General features: G+C 40.3%; 1 protein-coding gene across 2 annotated transcripts in view; it reads right to left on the bottom strand.

Moving 5' to 3' along the window:
• Positions 1-16,860, bottom strand: part of shisa7b (shisa family member 7) — a 50,389-nt gene extending 33,529 nt beyond the window's left edge. The window contains exons 1-2 of one of the 2 annotated variants that reach the window (XM_005933739.3): positions 16,397-16,860; positions 15,939-16,017 (exon numbers count right to left, since the gene is read on the bottom strand). The gene's annotated coding sequence lies outside the window, so the exon portion shown is untranslated. The remainder of the gene's footprint in view (positions 1-15,938; positions 16,018-16,396) is intronic. The other variant, XM_005933740.3, reaches the window with a different exon arrangement.
• Between the last annotated feature and the right edge of the window lie 653 nt (positions 16,861-17,513).

Here is a 17,513-nt window from a genome sequence, read left to right as displayed (position 1 = left end):
TTTAATTTTTACTTTGGGTCAGCTTGGAGAAACGATGGATGGAGGGAATTTTAGTTCAGTCACTGAAATCCTAAACATGGAAGAGAAAAAGAATTACACTGGATCACATCTCTGGAAGGAAAAAATTAGAAAATACAATTTATATTACTGTCCTCCTTCACACCCTTCCATCACCTCATGACATTTGATCACGTTTTGATGCTCAATCATCCAGGTAAGAAAATCCCAGAAAGTTGATTCTGACTTGGATGAGTCACAAAATGTTTCTTCTACTGAAAACACAACATCTGAGATAAAGTGGTTAGAAAAAAGGAGTCAAGCCAGGATTGTACCACTGCAAGCCTGAGTGACATAAACGTCATGATCAGACTGCTCGGGTGTCGTGGACCTGACATGTAGTTACAATTGTGGAGCACGTGGGTTCCAGAGTAGGGTATGCCACAGGGTTCAGACAGGTTTGCAGGAAATAACTAAACACAAAAGTCCTGACCCAACTCATTTTTAGGTTACTCTCTTAATTCAAACTCTGTGAAAATACCTCCATTGTTTTATTTCTACATCTGACTGTTGCTTCTTTCTGGAGCAAAGAAAAATGAGATCAGCAGCAGGACAAGAATCAGTCCCCAGAGAAACAACAATACCTACAGCCAACAAAACCTCCAAAGGCAAAACAAGCAACAGTGAAAAAAGAAGAAGAGGAAAAACAGAATTAATTATTAAATATAAAAGGTTGAAGAGAAGAGTATAAGAGAACAGAATGTTCCAGGGTTAGGGTTAGAGCTGACAGGAACTATTTCTTGAGTCACAGTAACCTCAATAACGCGGTCCTCTCTGCTGGAAAGTTCTGGGCGCTCTGCTGCCCTGACAGCCTGGCTTCACATCAGCGTGCCTCGACCCTCCGGGGGCTTTTCCGACTCGCTTCCTCAGATGTTGTAATTAAGAAGCCTCCGCTGACAAATAGTTTGACTTCCACTGGCTTTCTAGGCAGTAAGAGTATTAATTCAATAATAAAAAATCAAAATCTATGAAAATGTGCGCACAAATAAAGATGTCCAGACTTCATGGATTAACACTGCGCTCTTCTCTGGGAAGTCAAAGTGAGGGGATTTTAAATTCATTGCGAGCGTGTTTATCAAAGGATATGCTGCTTGTTATTGTGCATTAATCTGTGATTAAGGGTCAAATTTGCAGTGAAAGAGCGGTCAGGAATATAATGCAACATAAGGAAATGGCTCCAAAATGTCCTGTGTGCCCTGTTTAAACCTCCTAATGAAACATTTCCTACAATACACGGCAGATAAACGATTCCAAACAGGAAATCAGAGCGGCATTCAAGCAGCCAAACACACACGCTATTAAAAAATTAGGACCTTTGTTCCATCTTCCAGCCACGCGGCGACCTCTCTGCCCACCGTGTCTTCCTATCTTCCTGCATGTGCCCGAGCTGCTCTTGTTCTACCTGCCTCTGTGTGCGAATCTGTCCATCTGCATAGACCCCTGCTGGTCTCCCTGCTTTTCCTGTCCTCCTGCTGATCTCGGCCATTCGTCTTGCTGTGTGTGGTGCACACATGTATGGATTTGTCCTGTTGCCTGTATACCTGCAGCGCTGCCTCCCTGCCAAGAGTGCGCGCCAGAATACTAACATAGTGGATGGTGTAGTACAGCTGTGTCCCATTTACATCCTGCACACTAAAATATGCAGTATGTATAATTTATATAACCGTTTCTATGTGGATGCAGTGCACTGTTTAGCAGCAGTGGGTGATATGACAGGAAGCAGGGAGGAACATCACCTGCAGCTTAAGCTTTAAATTCCTATCAGGATGCCAGTTTGGTAAATTATCCCCCAAATTTTTATCTTTTAAGATCTGAAACAAACTGAAGCTGCGATATAAACGTTATTAGATAGAATGTGATTCTCTAACGAGGGACTCCATCCCTATTGTATTGTGCTAGCAGGGAATGATTTCTGATTCTCAAAGGCAATGTTTTTAATTAATCTTGCTGTTTTAAGCGCCCTTCAGTAGCTCCTTTATTTCCTTCATGCAGTGAATTATGGGAAACTATTGTACATCGATATTAGACTCATAGATACAAGAGAAAAGTACCGTCAAGTGTAACTGGTTTGACATTAATATGAAGTAGTGAATTTTACCTTCGACTTAGAATTTAGTTTTAGTAAAGTACTATAATAATCTATCAGAATCTTTAATATTCTACTCTAATCTTTTCCAATAGATTAGATGAAACGTTATTAATCCCTCAGGTGGGTTCCTCTGGGAAATTCAGTAATTTCAATGAACATTATCTACAGTAATTTATGCCAACTGCTGTAATCCTGAGGAAAATGTACTTCAAAATGCAGTTATTTTAAGCACCCTGTGTTACAAAACCTAAATGTATGAGTAATGCCTCCCTGAGTGATGCAAACATTCAGAGGCGTGGTGCCAGTCTGTCGACTCTCGGCCATATTGTGCTTCATTTACCATGAACCAGATAACCTATAGTTCAGTAGGCACATATGGAGCACTTAATCCCCGGTCACAGGGAGATATGAGGTCTCCAGCCCTCACAGGAGAACAAAGTCATTCTCAAACAGCCAAAATTTATTTTAAAAAATGAATCCAGGCATTTGTATTTTCCTTTTGAATCTTTACAGGATGCATTCAGACATGGACAATTGTTGAAAGTGATCATATCAGAGCTGCAGTAAGATATCAGTTGGATGTTTTCTGGACAAAAATCAGGAAATGAGATGACATTTAACCTGCTGATGTTAAACTTTGGTGCCACATCGATTTCGTGCTGGCTAAATGTGCAGAATAGAGCAAAGACATGCAAGCACCACACTTTATATTGATGCTTCATCTGCTCCGCAACAAAAAAACAACCCAAACAAAACAAACCTGACAGTATTTGCTACTGGCTGTCATTTTAAACACTGATATTAGCCACTTGGCCCAAACTCTGTCATGAGCATCACTTTGCCAAAGGATACTGTGAGCTGTTTTAGATACCTGCAGCTTTCTGTGTGTTCTGACTGCAGAGACCAGCCCTGTAGCAGAACATTTACCTCCTGAGCAGCCCTGAACAAAAAAGGGAGCAGGGAGCTGAGTTAAACCAATCTCAAGTTTGAAGCTAGTAATAAGAACAAATTAATAGGACAGAAGAATAGATTTAGATAGATAGCATCCCTACAGCCTGAAACCATCAGCTATAAACATAATCTGAGGTTATGATATGTAACCAATGTTCCCTCAGTTGTTGTTCTAACTTAGAACAGACGTCTTAATCAAAGCTGTTGTAAAATATCACTTCATCCAAAGTCAAACAATCCAAGAGCCATCTTGAAACAACTGAATTCCCTCATTTTGGTACTTATGTTATAGGATGAGCTAAACGAGCATGTCAGTGGGGACTGGGGCATCCATCTGGTGGCTCACACACTGCACACAGGCTCCAAGAACCAATTACAAGGGCTGTTCCATTCCTGCCCTGATTTCCTGCAGTGGCAAAAAATTAGCAAAAACCCAGGCAAGAAAATAGACTCATGAACAGAAGCCATACAAACTCTACAAAAACGAGCCACGGTTTGCAAGCAGGACCCGCCTGCTGTGAGGCAACACTGATAACCGCTGAGCCACCACGCTGAGATCGATCAGATAAAAAAAATCAGATCCAAGAACACGGAAAACATGGAAAACTTGCATCCAGAAACAGAAATCAATAGATTGAAAGTTGTGGGAATTTCATGACCTACTGTGAGACAGCGATAGTTATAAGCATATCATTTTGTGTTATGTATCAACACACACAAATACTTAAGCACTGATGGCTGCCTCCAGCTTACAGTATGTGTGTATATGTCCCTGTATGTCTGTCCCGCTGCTTCATGCCTGCATGACTTCCTCCTTTACAGAAACACACAAGCTTTAAAGACACAGACGCTCCCTGACAGGCAACGAGTTAGTGCAGCAGACCCCCGCTCCACCTCCCCATAACACACACATGTGCACACACTCCATCTCTCCTCTTCATCCCTCCATCCATTCACTCCCTCCCTCTCCGGCAGAGCGTGGGCTGAAGCATCTCTCTCAGAATAGCACTGCAGCATTGAAAAGAGAGAAAGCAAGAAAAAGAAAAAAACAAGAGGACAAGAAGAAGAAGAAGAAAAATAACGACTTTTGTTCCTGTTATTATCTGGATCGTCTTTTTTGTGTGTTTTCTGCAACGGTTTCAGTCAGTTCCGCTGACTTGCGTCCGTATCAACGATGTCGGTCGGCTGTCATCTCTCAGGAGTTTTTTTTATAAATATATATACATGATTCCTTTTTCTCATTCACTGTCTTCTTCCTCCACCTCCTCCTCCCTCCTCTTCTCCCATCCATCTTCACTAGTTTCAAATCATTCTCGTTCCCTTTTTTACACCATCTCCCTTTAACTCCTCTGCCTCCCCCCCCCCCTTCTTCTCCCTTTCCTCCCACCATTCACTACACTTCCGTCTCTCTGAAGCCTGATGGGAAAAGTTCCAGTGCATGAGGGCATGCAGCAGAAACAGGAGCAATATGGCTCAGTATCGCAATGTGGGCCGGGGCGAAGCTGGCAGAGCCGTCGCTGCAGTGAACTCGGGCCATAAAGGTCAGTGCACTGCCCTTGTGATGCAGCAGTGGAATAAAACTGGTTTAAAAATAAAATCCATTAATGTAGCCTAGTTTTCAGATGATAACACGGAGTCGGGAGTATTATGAGAGACTCATGCTTCCATTAACTCTCATCGCAATGAAACAACATAATGTTATAATGATTTATTTCAGAGCTGAGTAATCTGGTGTTTGGTGGGCTGATCCACTACAACACAGTTTAACAAAGCATATTTAGACCTGCAAAATACAAACAGAGCACACTCGGGTCGATAACTGTGAGATTTAGTTTCATTTTACAGGCAGCACATAGCTTTAATGAAACTTTATTTAACTTCTCGCATTTGACTCCAGGAATCAGCTTCAAACACTCCACACACAGCTCTACCTGCTGTTTATGAGGGGCATCCTATCAGAAGACAGCTGGTTTAAAGGGGAGGAGCTAAAACTTAGAGTTTTAGAGAATGAACTGAAGGAAGGAACCATTTTGAACTGTAAAAGAACACGCTATTAGCGCTATTAGCACACGCTATTACAATCAGGAAATGTATTGCTTATTACAAACTACAGCTCACAGCTTCATTTCCAAGAAGAAAACATGCCTGTACGTATGATGTGAAAATTGCTTTTGTCACTTTTGTTTTTTGTCTGAAACTTCAGCCTTTGTAGTGCGACTGTTAGCCCAGCTGCACTGTTATCCAATTCTTTTTCAAAACTACCGTGACTAAAGCGCTGCATTTAGAGAGTCCTTGAGTTCGGAAACACCCGACCAAAGGCTGTGATGATCATGACTCAGTTTCCAAATGCATCTTCGTTGTGGGCGTGTTATACATTCAAGTATCCTAAAACTTCTCTATGACCGGATCAACTCCCCCTCAGACAAGAGCAGCCAAACATTTAAACGTCACTTTACAAACTAGCAATGGAAAAGTCTCATCGGGCGTATCAGAACTTTACTTTTCATTATTCTATATTTTTTAAGAGGAAAAATGCAATCTATATTGATTGCATTTCTCATACGTGCTGTATACAAATTAACGTTCTTGAGCAACAAACTTCAACAGAACTGCATTGAATTAAAAGCTAATCACTAAATCCACCCCTGCTCTGAACAGGAACTTGTGACTGACAGTTCCTACAGCTAAACAATCAGCTGCCTAATAGATACTTACAATCATTAAGCCATTTATATATAATTAAGTCGCCTCTGTGTGTGGGCTTATGCTGCTATAATGACTAGCACACCTGGCACAGAGAGATGAACTACTGTGTTTCTCTCCGTCTTATGGACATTTGCGTTTCCATATTTACATGCAAAACACTGTCAGCGCTGACTCTAGGGACGTGTTTCCAACTTTTAAATATTTTATTCTCCTCACCGTTGTTACAAAGAGAAGTGTTTCTCTCTTTCTGTGCCGCAGCATGTAAGAGGAGTAAAAAACATAAACAACAGGAAATGCATTGAGTCCATTTAGGTAAGGGGACATGGACTTATTGTGATAACTATATGTGGAACAATCAATCAAGCCTACATGTGTCAGTCACTCCACAAAGATACATTTTAGCATTAGGAAAACCTGATCTATGAATCATAAAGTCTAAATGATTTCCTTTGTCTCACTTTAAGTGATATTTGGTGAAATTCATTCATTTCTAAAGTTCTGCACAGGAACACAAATCCTGTTCATTCACTGTGGTCCATCTGGCCTACTTTCACAGAGTCGCTGTATATCTTCGTGCCCCAGTTCCTCGGGACACACACCATGAAAATGCCACGTCCTAACATAAAGGGACTAGCTCACAGTGTTTGGGAGTTTCTGAGGCACTCCATCTAGGATAAACGATTTTCATCAGGGCCTGAGACGCTGATAAAGACTTGATACGTGTTGGTCTGTCTTACTTGCTGAATTGCTTGAGGTATACATTTATTTTTCACATGTTTTAAATTCGTAGCTGGTGTTAGAGCACCTGTTGGATAAGCCTTTAGAGCCATATAGCATTTCCCTTTTCTCTTTTTTTGCACAGTATTTGGATTAATTCCAACAGAACCTTGAAAAATGCATTGCATGCTTATCAAGCGAAGGTCCTGCAAGAGACAAAATCAATGCAGCAGATAAAATCCTGCCTTTTTGAGTAGTTAATGCTGAATAAACCAAATGAGATGTAGATGGAAATAATATTCCTGTTGTTTTCTTGATTAACTGATTCATTGTTTATTCTTTGACGAAGAACATTTTAGACATTTTTACTTTTATTTATTCTATTTTGCTTTACTGAATTTATTGAGCTATTTTACTTTAATGACACACTTAATTTTACTACATTCAGATTTTTGATTGGAATTTATCCTATTTCAAAAATCATCTTATTTTTATTATTGTTCTGATTTTTACATTCCAATGTGTTTCATTTAGATTAGCGTATGCCCAGTATTGTTTGATCTGTATATTTGTTAGGTGGTTGCTAGATGTAAGGTATTTGTAATAAGTTATTTCTTCCAGGACCTTGATGTCAGCTTTTCAGTTCGTACATGTTCTTATTAGTTTCCTAGAATATTTGCTTCACCTTCCTTTTAGCTTCTAGCTTTCAGGGATCAACCTCCTCAAGCACGACTTGACTTGTCTTTCAGATCCTTTCTGGACTCCTCCTGTCCTTAAGAGTTACTTTTTCCAGTAGGAACTGAGTACACACCCACATAGAGTACCAAGACTATTTGTACCATCATACACACAGTCACCATTTGGTTTGGTGTGATGGGCATGGCTGCCCTGGTAGTCAATCTACCACGGGCTTGCATAACACCATTTCTGTACAAGGCTGAAATGATCTATTCAGCCCTCTTTGTCTTTGCTTTGGCCCGAGGTCTCCTCAAGCATCCAGGCTAGCAACACTGTAGTACAAGTTGTTATTACTGTGTTCCTCTTCCCTTTGGATTTTTGGCAGTTTCTCCATTTTTAAGAACTATTCTATTCTATCAACCTCCACAGCCTATCCACGCCTGGTATGTATCCTGATTCCCTCAGATTTTGGTATAGCTTTATTATGGTACCGGTGTTGTAGACACCTAGGTACTTGGCCAAAGACACGCTCATGGTCTGGTTTATTGTTGCCACTAGCAGTGACAGGCTTCACTCACATACTATATCATGCACAATTCAAGTTTTAAAGTTTTTATTTTGTAAAACTGAAATTGGCTACAATGGTTTTACAAGATGTTATATGTGCTTGAAGGCTGCAAATGGGTCATTTTAGCCCAATGGTAGGTGGTTGCTAGGCAACATGATAAAATCATGATATCTGATAGCGATAAGAACTTTCAGAGGCATAAGACATACCTGTTGTTGCTCATCTATAAGTACCTTTTGATTTTAAAGCCACCTTATAGGAAAAAATAGAAGAATGTTGCTTGATAATATTAATTTTAAGGATATATAATTAATTATAATATTTAAATATAATTATAAGGGATATTAAACTGTTGTTACTATTATTATTAATAATAATAATAATAATAATAATAATAATAATAATAACAATAACAATAATAAAAGTATAACAGTTATTATTATGGGATGCTGTATGCAAAAGTTCTTTTTTACATGATGCACTCAGTTTATTGCACCATATGCTCTGCTCATAACTGTGAAGCAGACAGTGACAGCCACTGTGAATGAGGAGAATAGTGAGACATCTCACAGATATCTCTCAGATTTATCCGCTTGTTACTCCCAAAGCTGCAGACCTGCGAAACCGCTCTGAATATTTTCCTCAAAAGATTATCGAGCATAATTAGTCAGTTGGATCTCGACGACTTCCGTTCCCGCGCCATGGGAACAGAGGTGCAGTTTTTGCTGCGACGGTTTCAGAAGGCGTAAATTAAACATAATGTTTTGCTGTCACGTACATGCAGCAGTGGGATGTTTGCCACGCACGCCCATCTGCTGAAGGTGATGGATAGGACTTGGTGAAAAAAAGAAATGAATATTTTTTTTTTTAAAAAATGGCCGCACGGAGCTGCACCTCCCTCACAGCCAACTGAAAGGTGTCGGCGCAGCGACTGGCTTTTTCAGTTCTCATTTAGCCCGTCGTACACAACTCGAGGCCTGAGTGCGATGACTAACCTCTTGGTAAATAATTTCAGTTTGAGCAGCTCAAACAGTGACACTGGCAAGCAGCTCTGACAAAACAAGTCAACAGACACTCTGCAACAACAATCACTTCTGCCAAGAGTCTCAGACCCGATGTTGTGGGAAGATACCAGAGAAAGTCAATACATGGATACAATTTGAGAGTTTCTCTGCGTGTGGAAGGCACTGTGGTTAACCCCCAAGCAACCGAGCGAAATTAGCTATTGGAGCCAATTATGCCCATATTGTATCAAAAAGAGATAAAGTAGAGGTAAGATGAGATGGGGATTCAAGACCTTATATTCTGGATTAACTGAAGGGTTTTCAAGGAGTTTTTAGGAATTTGTTTTTTACATGATGAATTACAACAGTCCACTGTAGGAGTAATAAATGCATGGACTAGTTCTTCAGTGTCACCGAATCTTTTAACGGCTCCTTTTGCTTGTATTATACACACACTGATTCCTTTACCTATGATTTATTAATTTTGGTTTTCAATAATTTTTTTGACAACCACAAATTATACAAACAAGACAATCGTCATGTGTTACTTTTTATAAACAAGGTATGTTTGAATTACAGTATGTTCACATCATGTTAACACCAAAATATAGATGCCCTGGTCACTCTGTAATAATTTTATCAACAGCAAATTAGAATGAATATACAGTGCTGTTTAAATCAGTTAAAAAACATTTTATGGATATTTGATGTTTTAAATATTGTGCATAAACACAAAAGCTTTTTCTGCAGAGTACTTTCAGCTTGTAATCCATAGATCACTGCAAAACTTAATCTAGTGATCTGAAGTGCAACTACAATGACATCAAAGCCTATAAACAAATATATTTTAAATAACTCTTCATTATCGTGGGCATAGCTCCTGTAAAAAACAAAGAGAGGCTGTTAAAGCTTAATAAGTTAAGAAAATTATTTAGTATTGGATCCATTAGGGCTGTGTGATATGACCAAAATCTCATATCCCGATATAAAACATCTATCGTCCGATAACGATATAAAACACAAAAATTTTTATATTTTCTGTAAATTCTGTGAATCTTGGGTAGGTGAAGTGTTTCCAGCTGGGCGTCGTGTACCTGGAGTCGAGTGTTTTAACCGATGCATGAAACGATACATTTTTAGACATAAGTTGTAACGGCCGCCGTTTTCTTTGTGAGTATTTATTACACGGCGTGTTCTGGGGCCTGTTCTAACGTTTATTTTTTAGCACCTGACGACTCTTTTTTTGCTTCTCATCCGTCAATAATACTTTTTCACATGATTCCGTTTATTTTGAAAAGTCTCAACAGGATCTTGAGCTTTATTGTGAAAGGTTTATGTGAAAAATAAACAAGTGAACATGCGATGGTTTTACCGTCGTTGTTGCTAACGACAACCCATAAAAACAGGCGCTTGTCCGTCCGTAGTGTGGTTATATTAAATATAAGAGAAAGAGAGAACTTTAAGAAATTAATATAGCCACTACAGTGACCATCAAAACGGTGAAAAAATATTGCACACCACAAAACAAACGATAGCGTAAAATGAAACAATAGACGTTTTTATATCGTCATCCGATATATATCGTTATATCGAACAGCCCTAGTATCCATGTTTTTTTCAGTTTCCTGTCACTGTCTGCAAAATGAGACATTTTTCAGGGAAATGCATTTACACGTCGATTACAGAGGACATCAGAAACCTCATTAAATCTAGCAAGAAAGTCTCTTTGTTGACAACAACTGCTTAATTTAGAACAAAGTCATATTCTCCCACACAAAAACACAAACTGTATTAGACGGTAAATATCATGGAGACCTTCTCAGTTCTTTTGATGTAGGGGAATATTAGATGAACCACACACGGTCAAATTGAAATGGATAATATGACCTAAAATCTCCACTTTATAATAATGAAGTCACACTTTTTCATAACTCCATCCTGACCGTGTGTCTGATATGTCTACACTAGCCAATTATAACTGTGGCAGCCTCAAAATGTTGGGAAAGGATTGTGGGCATAACCTTGGATGTCTTCTAACTTTCACTCTGAGTGCTCATTTTACTCATTAGTATAGCTGATATCGCAGCACAGACATTATCTTTAATGCGTAAGGTGATTTTGTCAGACTCCGCTCTGCCCACTGAAGCTTTGCATATTCCCGTCGATTACTGTCAAACCACCAGAGTGCACCAGCTCTGCTTTTCAAGCATACCCTCTCCAACAACAACAGCTGGGTGGTATAGTTTTATTTCCCAGCCTGTAATGGGCTCGGGAAATCTGTTAAAGTCGCTCACACCTTTGGCCATTATCAGCGACCCAGCTTTTAACTGACTACAGGTTTTTATTTGAGGAAATGTGGTATTTCATTTAGTGGAAGATTGATAATGTCAGTGATTCACTGAATCTGATTTACAGTCCAGCCACTAGCATCTCACCACGATCTATTATGTTGGAGGCGGTTACTCTAATTCACAGAAACCTTGAGCCACTCATGCAAGGACAATATGCCAGATGAAAATAAGGTGCACACACTCTGAAGCTCTGCAGCTTTCATCCATTAGTCATCTCATCTAAAAATATTAGAAAAAAAAAAACAGAAAGTCACTTAAATCCATCAAAGTGTGAATAACAGGCTTTGTTCTACTTTGCCATTGCATAAGGGATGCGAATGACTCCAAATAACCTCCACAGACACTGAGTCTGCTCCACTGTCGGTCCCAGCTGATACGGGATCAGCCAGCACTGAGCCCAACCAGGACAGACACATGTCAGCGTTCACACTGTTAATTAAGACGTCTGCTTTGCACTATTTTTTCAGATAAAACTAATGAAGAGTATTATATGAAATATGCAATAACCAAGAATGATACAGTTAAATATCACTCAACTTAAAACTAAAAATATGTGTTTAAACTAGCGCTGTCAGCGTTAATCTCGTTAAAATGACGTTAACGCCATAACCGCATTAAAGCAGCAAGTCTCCGTTAGCGACTTAGCATGGATCGCCCAGTGCGAGGGGCTGCTAACGCGCTAACCGCGCTAAAGCGTTGACGCCATGCAGCCCCACAGCACTAGTTTAAACTAATTTTAGCTAACTGAAATAAAAATAATCTAGACTAACTAAAATGTTATTGTGTAACATTCAAGTTTTAGTCTTTTGTCTTATAAATAAAACAATAAAACCTAAACTAAATGAGCATACCTCCTCTTAAAATGAACTGAAACTAAAGGGAAAATACAAATAAATCTAATAAGAAAAGTCAAAATTGTAAAATGTATAATAAATCTTTGGGTTTAAATAGCACATGTTTTGGTATGAGTGTGCTCAACTTGAGATCATCCTTTTAAAAATACACCTACAGGTGTTGGATCCGGTCGAGTCACTGCAGACTGCAGAACTTGTTCCTTCCTGAAGGTTGCTGCAAGCTCAGAATACCATCAGTCATTTGTGCCCACGTCTCCGGTGATGACGTGAACACCTGAGACTGCACACAAGCTGCCGGTGAAATTCCCCAACATCCGGGGTTGGGCTCAAGGTCAACCATCCCCCTCTGAGGAGGGGGCCACTGAAGGCATGACCACCATCAACCAGATTAATCACCGCTGACTCATGAAACAACCGTGATTAATGGCGAAGCTGCAGACGATCCACCTCCTCCACCACACTTGGAATGTGCTGCCGGACCCAACGTGCACTAGCACGCTGAAGTCAACAGCCATGCGACAAAGGACAGTAACTTAGAGCCTTTTATGACATTAAACTCTGCAACTCTGCCCAAAATAAACCACATTTTACGAACACCCTCCCTCTGATAGTCTCAAACTCTTATATCATCCCTCTGTGATGTGTAACTATTTTGTCATCAGGCTGCTATCCCCACGTTCTCCCCAGCTTCCACTTCAATCTGTGATTCCCTGCTTTTCCCAGAATGCCCTTCAACAGCTCGCAGAGAGTGGGCGGGAGCATGTTGGTTTCACTCAGAGGCAGGTAGGCGTGTATAGGTACACATGCAGCTTGAAAGCTGTGGGGTTATTCACATCTATATCAGCAGCCCCTTCCTCAGACGTGTCCTGTAGCTACACTGCATTCAGCTCCACTGAGGCCACTGTGGGTGTACACAGTGAGCTCTCGTGGGGTTTTTACCCCCTGTTAATACAACATGTTGGTGTAAAAGAGCTGATTGCAAGGAAGCAGAAACAGAAACGAGTCTATATATGCGTCACTTATCCTGGTTTAATAATTCAACTTCTATTCAATAGTTTTCTGAAAAATATATTCAAACACCTCAGAAACAAGACAGGTTGCTAGAAACATCTGAATTTAAAGATAAGGGTGTTTTCTGTTAATGAGAAATTTTGGCACCCTCAAAAGAACAATCACCTGGTCTATAATAAAAAATATTATTATTCCAAGAAGAATAATCCTTTCAGTGTGGTCTTCCCAGGATCTCCTTCCAGCTGAACAGAAACACCTCGGGAGCTGTCCAAGAGGCATCTTAATCAGATGCTGAACCACCTCAGCTGGCTTCTTTTGATGCAGAGGAGTAGCGACTGTACTCTGAGCCCCTCGTGCTATCTCTAACACAGAGCCCAGACATCGTTCAGAGAAAGCTGATTTCTGCTGCTCGTATCCATGAATTCATTCTTTCAGTCACTACCCACAGTGTGTGGTCGAAGGTGAGGTTAGCACAAACCAGTAAATCAACCAGTACACTCAGCTCTCCGTTTACTACGGCAGACCTGTACCCATTAATCTGTTGATCTACCGCTTCTCTTTTCCCCAGCGAGACACTGAGGCATGTTCTCCTACTTTCATCCCTCTGTACCACTTACTGGACAAGCAGCGGGACAGTTTATCCAACAGACTGATTCCATGCTGCTGCCAAATGGACAGATACAGGAAATCTTTTACACCACACGCTATCACCTCAATATGACAATAAGTCTAAGAAAAAATGAAGCAGGTATTTCACCCCTCATTGCTGAAAGTGTCTAGATTTCATTATATTGCTGCTACGATCTCATGAATATCGCCTTGTTAGCGTTAGTGATTGGTTGTAGCTACGATAACTGCTCCAGTAAAACTACATTTTTATTTCTTTATTCATTTTTAAAAGTGTCTTATTAAGTGGATTTCAGTGACACTGGGTGAAAACTTATATACCAACCCTCAGCTGCACTTTTCCAGTTTATATTCGGTACTATAATATTTAAGGTGCCACCCAAGATAAGTGGAGCCTCTGTTGCAGAGACAATGACTGACTTTAAATCCCATGAACAAATGCTAGTTTGTGCCTCATTAGCAGACTATGGATGCATATGATTGGTTGTTTTGTATTTTTTCTACTGTATAGACGTTAACATTGAGCAAAAAAAATCCCATTTTTGATTATGGGGATTTTGATTATGAGCCACAACGTGGCAACAATCCAAAGTAGACTTACTATGAGCAACATTATTTGCTTCTGCAGAAACAACCTTCAGACTCAACCTCGTTTTAGCAAAAACACATTTTATTAGCAATCCAGTGCAAGAAAAAAAAAAACTACTCTGCCTGCAATCCTAAACTGAAACAGCGACGTCTCCGGTTGGTGGAGGTTGCAGTTACCATGGAAATGTATAAACCTGCAAATGTCAGGTTGCTTAGTGAAAGAACTTCAGAAACTGTGAGCAGTAACTGTACCATAACTAAGGCAATGCTTTATTACACATTCATACAATACAAGCTAAATATATATAGAAGTATTCACTTTGATCAGGTTGGAAATTGGTTGCTGTGGAATCTGGGATTGGCATTATGGGATGAGTAGTTCCTTCACTGTTTTAAGCCATTATGTACTCAGTCTTGTGCCTCTGCCCTGTTTTTCCTTTATTTTTTCATCCAAATTAATTTTTTTTTACTGTAATCTTGTAGCTGTTTGGCTTGGTTGAAGATTTGAAACTCGTTCATTCGCACATTACACCTCAGAGATCACAGCGGAAAAAACACAACATTTTTACATGTAGAATTTGTATAACTAAAGCATATTCTTTCTTCAAGATCCACATACTTTTAACTTCTCATACATGTTCACTCCTGTGTAATAAAGCTAGCATCATCATCGCTTGATGGACAGCTGTGCATTTTAATGAAAACCTGAAGCAATTACCGACTTCACAGCAAGTTTCACACTTTGTTAATCCATTAAGTTAGCCACATTGGACACGTTTTCTAGGCCAGTTCAGGCCCTCAGGCCACACCTTTGACTTGGACGGTAAGTCAGAGTGGATGGTAGCATTATAGCATGGTGGCCTCATAACAAGATGGCCCTAAATGATAATTAATGATTCCAAAAATAGTGGCATTTGATATGCAGATGTGTCATTGTTTACAATTATACTGTAATGACAGAACAAAGAGGTTAGAAATGCAGGGTGCACTGCCAGAAGCCTTTTTCTTTCTGTTTTATATATGTAAAGTGTTTTCAGGCTGGATTTAATTTGAAGTTTCAATTAGTCACTCTGCTGCTGGTGAAGTATCACACCACTATTTTTATGTGGCCCAACAGGCCAAATCTAAGTGCGTAAATAATGGAGGTAGGGGAAGCTCTTCTCTAATGTACCCTCGGTTTCAGTAACCCGGTGAGGCAGGTGTAGGTGTGCAGCTCTAAAAAATCCTGGTTAAAACACATCCTCAACCACACACATGGCCCTGCAACCATATATATGCAAGGTGATATCATCCACAAACATGCACCTACACAGACACCTACACACATGCATACCCATCGCAAATTCACACAGGCACACACTAAGTTAGGTGAATGCTACTCAACACCTGTGCAGCGCAGAGAAGGGCAGTTAGTTTGCAGGATTTCTGCAATATTTTATCCAGTCATGCGTGTGCGTGTGTGTTCGAGCCCTCTTTCCCCCCTTATAATGTGGTCGCAGATGCAGACAAAAAGCACACAATCATCTCTCTTTTTATGCAGCTAGTGTCTCCATGTATGGCTGATGCTGCAGCTGCATTCAGGGCATCACAGTAAGACATAAAATGGGAGGGTTTTGTTGCATTATGCTGAGGCGTTCCTGCATTGTATGCATGTATGGCTGCAGACGAGCCTCATGATAAAAACCTGTTCGCCTGTCTACCACACTGCAGTACCGACACAATAAAGAGGGCAAATACCTGATTTTTCTTTTACGCAGGGGCTCCACGGAGAGGAGGATGCTGATCCTATAGATGCGGCACCCGTCACCATTTTCCCCTTTGAAGAGAGAGGAAAAAACAACAGTGTGCACAGCAACGTGTAAATTGAAGTAAAATGCAGTTTTGTCCCCATCAGTAAATAAACACAGGCTCTCCAATGAAGCGCAAAGATTGCAATGCCACACATGCGCCCTAGTAGGGAAAATGTGGCACTGCTGATGCCTTTTAAGTTAATTTCAATCGTATTTTACAACAATAAAAAAAACAAAAACAAATTGTGGGTTAAAGATGCCTTAATGTAAACTCCGACACTCGCAAACCCAAAATGTGACTACAGCTTTGAAGTTACGCATGATTAAAAGCATCGCATGCCACTCCGGTTCACAATTTTCATGCCTCTCAAAGCAGCAGTGCTCAGAATGAAATAGATTTTTTACCTGCTTCCTTCTTTGTCGCCTCCGCTGGGATCCCTATTGTGATTCGCGGATAGTGAATGGAAATGTGTCACCTACATGTTTCATTGTAATTCCCAGGTCTGGAAAAAGGAAATTGATTAGCCGCAGTGAAGCTTTGCTCGGTCTTTTTTTCGCCTCCTCCAGTATAAGAATGAAAATAAAACCAACACAAAGATAATAAAAATAAAAATCAGTAAGAGGACGCGTTTATAAAATAATCGTTCAAGTGTCGTCGCGTTATTTCAGCCTGCTCTTTGTGGTGGATGTGTGCGCTCTCCCCAGTGATGCTCCACGGCTCCACGTACGCCCGGCGCTGATGCTGCTTCGGCGTCTCTGCCTCTCTGACAAAAACTGCTCTCACAGAGGTCCGCTGCTCTCTGCGCCCAACTCATTGATTGGACAATATGGCACTAGCCCACGTTCGCCTTTCTAAAGTACTGCAAATGATCGACCAATCCTGTAGCGGATGCCTACATCTGATTGGCTGTGTCCTGTTCGAAATCGTCGGTAAGTTCCTGGAACACGCGCACCTGTGACTACTTACTGTAAATATGAATGCGCTGGTCGTTAATGTAGCAACATATTAATGTTCTGAGTTCTTATACTCTTTTCTCTTTGGCTGAAAATTCCACCACCCGCTGCTGTTTACAGTTCATGTAACCATTGATGTAGCTTAACTTAAAGGCTTTACTGGAAACATGACTTTGTGTCATAGGCTTGTTAATATCTGACTCACATGGTAGCACAGGTTTAATTTATTCTAAGTTAGAATGGAACACGTGTAAATCTACTAAGACTTACAGCAACTGTAGGTAATAATGCAATAACCAACAGTGTAGCAACACATTAAAATATAGAGTTCTTATTAATACAAACACTGTAAACCATTAACATCCTTACCCGAAGCATGGATGTCTTGTGTTTTTAATCTGACTAAACGTATTTATGTACACAGGTCTAATCATTGCTTGCACAAGCCTTAATTATTAACCGTTAGCTCCTAAGTGCTAACAGGGCTAATAGAATTTACTGCTTTTTAGTTGCTTGGTCTGCTGTGCCAACGGTCAAGTGATCGATTGGAGAATGAGGGGCTTGCGCA

This window comes from Haplochromis burtoni, unplaced genomic scaffold (genome assembly GCF_018398535.1).
Source record: "Haplochromis burtoni strain Fernald_Lab_line unplaced genomic scaffold, NCSU_Asbu1 Contig_168, whole genome shotgun sequence".
Classification (NCBI taxonomy): domain Eukaryota; kingdom Metazoa; phylum Chordata; class Actinopteri; order Cichliformes; family Cichlidae; genus Haplochromis; species Haplochromis burtoni.
Note: the sequence above shows the minus strand (reverse complement) of the source record. Positions and strands in the feature narration are given on the sequence as shown.